A 6,022-nucleotide genomic window follows, 5' to 3' on the forward strand; every position below is an offset into this window, starting at 1 on the left:
TGTTTTAACCAGAGAAAAGCTAGGTGTGCCCTAGCAGGGGTTTAACCACACAAAGGGTTTCAAGACCATCTCCCTTGCATCCCTACAGCACTCAGCTTGGTACAGCAGCTGAGGCAGCAATACGCTTTCCCAGTCCTCCTGTAGTGAACAGCACCATCACCAAGGCAAGCTGCACTGCCAGGTCACTTCAGTCCTGGTAAGCAACAGCCTAGCATTTTCCACAGATGAGTTGCATATTAAGAATGGGGCTTCAAACCATCACTTCTTTAACATCAGTTAATTTTCTGCTCATACTTAAGCCAAGATTTTGAAATAACCCTAGTGAAACTACACAAGTATTTACAAGGAAACACAATATAATGAGAGGAGAAAGAGTGTTACAAACAACTAGCAGCATGTTGCACAGTTGTGATAACTTCACAATGCTGCCATGCATTATTGACAGTCCTGGAAACAAGAGGTGTAGGGCACCATCATCAAACATATCATCGAGCAAAACAAGCTGCAGCACAAGGACTAGACCAAGTGGCAGGACAGCCCACAGAAAAGGGAATAGGCAGAGTCATTGGGAAAACAGGAGAGCAAACTAGGCTGATTGGACAACATCAATTGCAATGAATTACACAACCGAAAATGCTGTCCTCTGTTAAGCATCTGCCTGGCACATAACCTGTAGGCCAGCTAAAGTCAGCAGGAAGGTTGCTGCTAGTTCAGCACAATCTCCCCTTAATTCTCACTGGGTTTAAAAGAATGCTTTTTTGTCCTTCTAATTCAACATTGTAATAGACTTGGAACAGAAGGAAAGAAATCCTAAGGCTTGAGTCAAATCACAAGAGAGCTTGTGTTATCTGTATTAGTTGTCTGAGGCATCTACTAAAGAAGAGAAAAGGCATTCAAACAGAGAAGAATCATACAGCAGTTTTATATAGCTCTTTTAAACCAGACCTTGAGTCCATTTCAAAGCTTCTAGACTCTTCTGGAATTTGAGTGAATAAACAATTACAACAACAGCCAAAGCCTTCAATAAATCACTGCACTCCATCAATCGTAATGAGTATAGTCCATCAGTTAGAACTGACACGAGACACACAAAAGGCACAAGGATAAACCATCACTCCAAGAAATAAATTTTAATCCCTATTCCAACTCAAACAGGGAGCAGGAAGGTTAGGTACATGAAGTCACATAAATTAAATGCAGGAAGGTGGGGAAGGGGACAAAATCACTACGCTCCTGGCCTTGAAAGCCAAAGGCAGCACTATGATTAAATAATTAAACCATCTCACCTTGTGCAGTCAAGCTAAATTTCAACAGGAGTAATTAATCTTCATGTGGTCTTTTATACCCTGCCCTATCTGTACTTTCAGCCAAAGTAAAACATTTCCTCATATTGCCTCTTTCTTTCCGAAAGGTATAAATATATGAGGAAAGAATAACTTCTCATTTAAATTAAATCAATGCCATTTACAAGGTTGCTATTCAAACATAAAGGCTTGTCCTTGTGCGAGTTTTCACACACATTTGCAGACTTAATACTGGGTAAGTACTATAGTGTTCTTCCTGAAGAAGCACCGACAATTTCAAAAGACTGCCTGTACCAGACCAGGACAAGTCTCAGCCTCTGGAATTTTTTTCCATAAACATACTAAAAGCAGGGAAAAAGCAGGAAATTGTCAACAGTCCAAGCTTTAAGTCCCCACCTGTCATGTGGGATACCAGATCCAAGTCCCCTTGCTGAATTGGTAAACCATGCACTCAGCCAAGCTGATTCTTCTTTTCCTGTTAGTTTCAGCTTTGGAATACTGTAGAATAAGACAAGTTTCCTAAAAAAAGTTTTGACTTTCTAGATTTGAAGGCTTTTGTTGTTGTTGTTGTTTCAGTTTGTTTTTTTGCTATTGTTTGGTTGTTGGTGGTGGGATTTTGGGGTTTTGTTTTTTGGACAAAACCTGCTTGTCTGAATTCCCGGTTCCATAAACACAACATAACGGGCAATACTGAGACTGTATCATATCCCAGGGGCTCATTCCACTGCTTGTTCCCAGCAACATCAAGTCCTCTTGAGTGTTGGACTAAAAAGACAACAACATGAAATGCCTAAATCGAAACAGGGGTTCATAATCACGTAATAAGAGAAGAGTATCTCCATTTAATGTCAGCTACAAGATCAAGGCAAGCTTTGCACAAAATCAGCTTTTGGCATCGGTGTTTGGATTATGAGCACTTTAGACACCTCTTTGTGAGATGCTACAGCTCCATGTCACATAAGCTTACTTGCAGAGAGTCTGAGAGCCTATTTTGGACCACAAATGCTATTAAAAAGGTGAGCAACAAAGAATTGGAGGAAAAGGTCACCAACACGTTGTGTCAGCCAACCTGCTGGAATGCAGCACAGACCACTGCAGAGGCTGCAGGCTTACTTCCCTTGACTGAAGATACAACTCAGATTTGAATGAGATAAGGTTGACTGTAGTAGACAAAAAGATGGGGGAAAGAAATAGAAGGAAAGAAAAGAAGGGCTTTAAAACTCCTCCCTGTAGCCTTGAACTATTGCTTGTACAGATCCTGGCACGCACAGCTTGACTTTCAGGGTTCTTTGGCTGCTGTAGGAGGCAACTTGCAGGCAAAGCATGCTTCCAATTTAATCTTAAAGCAGTTGTTTTAAATGAATACTCCAGGCAGCTGTTTAGAAACAGGAAAGGTGAGAAGGAGATGGATAAACAAGAAATAACAGGAGATCATGTGGAAGAAGGAGAAAAACAGCAATTTTCCATTCCAGAAGGGGATTAATTGTCCAGTGTAACGTACTCTGGAATTCTCAATGATTTAGCTCTAAACCTTGTACTGTGTGACAAGGAATACTCAATATAAAAATAAAAAATAAATTTAAACAAAATAGAAAAAAGAAAACACAAACACCTTTTCCCCCTCCCCCCCCTATTCTGACCAGTATTCCAGTATTCTCAGATGTTTCTTTTGCTTTTTCTTCTCTCATTCTTTTTGACCCTGTACCCCTGCCCCCAACACTCAATTTTTTATTTTATTTAACTCACTTTTTCATTTTTTCCATTAGCAAGGGAATAAATAGCAAGAGTCCTCCCTTTCAAAGTGCAATGCTGCCCTCCAGAGCTGTCTGGAAGAAAATTACTTTATGAAACACAAAACCATCTCAGAGTAAACCGCAGTCGTTCAAATGAGATTTCTGGATTTAGTCTCATATTTATTCTCTGGATTGAAAACCAGTCTGCACAGACATGTTATCTGGCTGAGTCTGGTTTACTGACAATCATTTTGCCAGCTCATCCAAATATACGATCTGTGCACTGATTGCAAAGCAAACAGAGGACTTCTCTCCTGTGTAAAACTGTGGGAAAACTCTAACAAATAAATTAAGTTATTGCTTCTTCGAGTCACTCAAAATAAGGAATGACCGTATAGCTTTTCAAATCGTGACTGCAAGGTTCATTTAGGAGATACTAACTGAGAAGGACAAGCTCCAGAACAATCAATGGGCAGGAACGACAAGAATTCAGTTACCAAAAACAAGTATTTGACTTTAGATCATTCTTTAATTTTACCACTGGGAATAGATGCTCCTACTGACAATCCTGAAAATGATGGTTCTGGTGCTGCCTCATATCATATCAGAAATTTGTTTTCTACATGGATAAAATTTTAGCTGTAATTGGAGAATAAAATTACTGCAGTGATTTATAATGAAAAAATGCACAACTGGAACAATATTGTTAAAGTTCTGCCTGGAAGAGCTGCCTTGTTTATCATCTGCAAAACCATAATGTACAGCTTGCAAGGAGCTTTCATTTTCTGTAACACCAGGTTCCAAGTCAGCAATTTTCACTAACTTAAAAGATGCATCACCACAAAAAAACAGCCCTCCCTCTCCTATTCATTAATATCACTTCCTAATGGCTTCCAGGAGGCAACAGCAATAACAGATAAGATGATCTCCAAACTGTTTTCTCTCATCTCTGAAGTCTGATGAAAAGAAGTTTAGAGAGGGGCTTAAAAATCAATATACAGTGGATTCCAAGCCCTCCCTTCCCACTGCAGAGAAATTGGAGCATGACTGTACACAGCCATCATGCCTTAGAAGGCTACAGCAAAAATAATTGTGGGGATTTATCTGAATTCTTCCAAAGCTCAGAACTCCTCCAGTTTGAGGAGGGTCCGTTCAGGGCTACCAGTTAGAGGGGAGGGGAAAGAAAGAAATTCTCATTGGGTAGGGTAAAGCAGCCACCTTCCTGCTTGTGACACCACCAACCCCAGAACTCCCCAGTTTAGCTCTCACATCAGATTGCAGATGCTCTCAACCCCTTCACACTCAGGCTGCAATGGCTCAGGCCCTCACTGGCACGGAACTGCTCACTTCAACAGAAACAATCTGCTAATGGCAAGTGGGAATATGGCCCCACCTGTTTCACCAAAGAAAGCTGTAGTCCTGACCAAACACTGCTGTCTAATGTTTTGAACTAAGTGCATCTAGACCACTTTTATCATTCCCAGCAAGTGTTCAACCCTGGCGAATGCTCAGCTTTTCACAGAAAGGGACCTCAGAGATAGAAACAACCTAACACATGGATGCAGCGCCAATGCAGAGAGATTCCAGGAGGTGATCTGAGTTACCCTGCAATGGATGCCCTGGAGACCAGATTTACACATTGACCTCAGTGTAGGCTTTTTGTGATTCCTATGCTTATTCCTGAATTTAAATGCCAAGCAGAGTGAGCAAGAAGCCTGGGAAGGGCCCCAGATCATCAGGAGTCGAAGAGAAGAGATGCCCCATTCTGCAACGGGCAGAGCACAGCACTGGGAGCAGTCAGTTCCCTTCCAGCTAACTACTGGGCTGCTTGGTGACCCAGGATTAACTGTTCTGCTTTTTGCAGCTCCGTTTTCCCATCTTCAAAAAAGATGGAGAAAAAAAGCTTGTTACCTATACAGCCTCCACAGCACACCACAAAGGTCTCAAAGCTATTAAATAAGTAGACCTGGAAGAGAAATACCAGGAACAGCAGGATGACTTCATTGTCAATAATCTATTGAGGAACACAGTTACTGCTAAATTTTAAATCAGATACCAGTTTTGCCAAGCTCAGAGGGTTTCATACACTATAATTTAACCTCTCTTATGCCTTTTTGTCACTTCCTCCTCACATCGTATTTTGTCCTCTGTACCTGCATACTAGATACTGTAACCAATTAGGATCTAGAAGTACATGCAATCAATTTTAATACAAAGATTTTAATTAATGTTATGGGAATGTAATTTATCCATAGCTTTGGGCAATAAGACAAAGCTGACAGCCCTCTGAGAATCTTTTTACAACTGTAACACTAAAGTTTGAACACAGCCACGTTTACTCTCATCATACTTTTTCTCTATTTTTACTTCATTTCAAATTTTTTTCTCACCTTGTGCAATTTTTAGACCTCTCTTGCCCTCTTTTAGACATTTCTGTTAGCAGTGGAATCTTAAAACGTTGCATGGCTAAATATGCTTATCTGTAGAACCACAAATCAAGCACATACACCACAGGTTTCAGACTTAACATAGAAGGACAAGTATTGAACTATAGTATTTGCCATATTCCAACCCGATTCCACTGAGAACAACAGTTGGAGTTGAAAAATAGATGACAGCTTTCTCAATTATTATAATCTGTTTTAAGGACCAGTTTTCCAGATTGTCTCCAGACGGTAGAATTTTAAAGGCAATTTACCTAGTCCCTTCACTGAGGGCTTTGCAGTGGTTTTCTCCAGAAAGCTCTAAAATTCATAAAAATATAAACTGCTTCTAGTAGGAATAACTCAATGAAAAGAAATGCTTGTTTATTTCAATTGGTGTTCTGTTAGATAATCATGGACCAATCTTGTAACCTCATCTGCATTAATGGATTCTGAAATGTTTCTAGCAGTGCCTGAGCTTCATCTGTTTTGCCTCATGGCTCTCCATTTCAGATATTAGCATTGATTTTGTTGACCATATATGGACACGTTGGGGGGGGGG

This window comes from Meleagris gallopavo, chromosome 4 (assembly GCF_000146605.3).
Source record: "Meleagris gallopavo isolate NT-WF06-2002-E0010 breed Aviagen turkey brand Nicholas breeding stock chromosome 4, Turkey_5.1, whole genome shotgun sequence".
NCBI lineage: Eukaryota > Metazoa > Chordata > Aves > Galliformes > Phasianidae > Meleagris > Meleagris gallopavo.